This window comes from Hermetia illucens, chromosome 2, assembly GCF_905115235.1.
Source record: "Hermetia illucens chromosome 2, iHerIll2.2.curated.20191125, whole genome shotgun sequence".
Lineage (NCBI taxonomy): Eukaryota > Metazoa > Arthropoda > Insecta > Diptera > Stratiomyidae > Hermetia > Hermetia illucens.
The window spans coordinates 113,154,997-113,156,357 of record NC_051850.1 but is presented as its reverse complement, the minus strand read 5'-3'; the positions used below and the strand labels follow the sequence as shown (position 1 = coordinate 113,156,357).

At 38.9% G+C, this 1,361-nt stretch overlaps 1 long non-coding RNA gene across 1 annotated transcript; it reads right to left on the bottom strand.

Moving 5' to 3' along the window:
- Window positions 1-250: 250 nt before the first annotated feature.
- Window positions 251-1,002, bottom strand: LOC119649389. Its single transcript, XR_005249127.1, has 3 exons — window positions 693-1,002; window positions 328-629; window positions 251-263 (listed from the first exon to the last, which is right to left on the bottom strand). It is a non-coding gene; the product is annotated as an uncharacterized LOC119649389 (long non-coding RNA).
- Between the last annotated feature and the right edge of the window lie 359 nt (window positions 1,003-1,361).

Sequence of the window (1,361 nt, the reverse complement as noted above, 5' to 3'; positions counted from 1 at the left end):
GCAAAACCGGGATGTCTGGAGTTCCTTATTAAGGCAAGTCTAGACCGGATACCGGTTGTTGCGCCGTTGATGATGATCACATTTTCGGCATGGGTACCAAACTATTTATTAAAAAAGAAAATCAACTGTACAACATGATTCATATTCCACCTATGAAAAACTGCCTCGTCCATAGTACACCAGGTCCCCCTGGTCATACATTCCTTCCAATGTGGAGTTTGGATCGTTCTTCCCTTGCACTTAAATTTTAAAATCTTGAATACCTGCAATATCCAATTGCCAATATTAAAATATTTCCGGAGAAAGAAACTTGAAAACAAAGGTTACCTGTAAAGTTATAAGAAGCCTTCAAAACATCCATGAAACATACCCAAATTTGATAGACTAGCTGGAGGAAGAAATGACGGCGCGGAAGAGCAAATCAATGTTGGAGGCCCAACTGCGTAGGGTTGAAACTCAGCGCACGAAGGTACTTCAACATCCTGCGGCTGAGGGTGACAGAGAATCGATTGGCATATTTCCCTGTCCACAACTTCTCGATTCCGCATATAAAGTCTTGCAGGCTGCTGAACTGTTATAGAATGACGAGGGCATGATTGAGTTTCGCGAGTACTTTCCAGAGATTTTTCCTGTTACAAAATTAAAAACTTTAAGAAACATAAATTATAATTTTTTTTTGCTATGTATTCTACCAATAATCGTTTTTCCCCTGGTCTCTGCATGACTTGAAAGAATCCTAGCGAGAAACAAAGAATTATCTCTCTTTACTATCTCCCTTTTGGAATCCTTTAAATTCTTTGATTTGCTAAATGTTTTAAATTACGTAAATTTTATATTTTCTTCTTTTTCATTTTGTAAACTAGAAATAATAAAAAATATGTCGCGTCAATGAAGTTTCTTACGCTTACTTTATAATATTTTTCAAAACAATAGCAATGTCAAAAATTATACATTCCCTAACTCAAAGATTTAGTTCAAACTTAGCTAGTATGAACACTAGAACAGATCATAAAGAAGAGTTTTAGTCGACCTAATGCACACCACCACCTTGTCGAGGTGTCCAGAGAGAGAGAGCCTGTAGGGTGTCCAAAATATGAATATGAAAACGAAAGATTTAAACTCTCCAAGTAGTAAGGAGTCACAGACTTCAAATCCACCCGAGATGCGGATTTTGGAGGCCTCACCACATTCCTACCCCCCTATAGATGAATCTGTAGGGGGATAAACTGGTAACCCCGGAGAGATCCACACTGGACGCACCGAACTCTTTTGCCAGCGGTAATGCATGCAAGAAGCGTAAGACCAACACATCTGTTGTGTCCAAAGCTTTATTGTGCTCTATACCAGGGCTTACATCCACG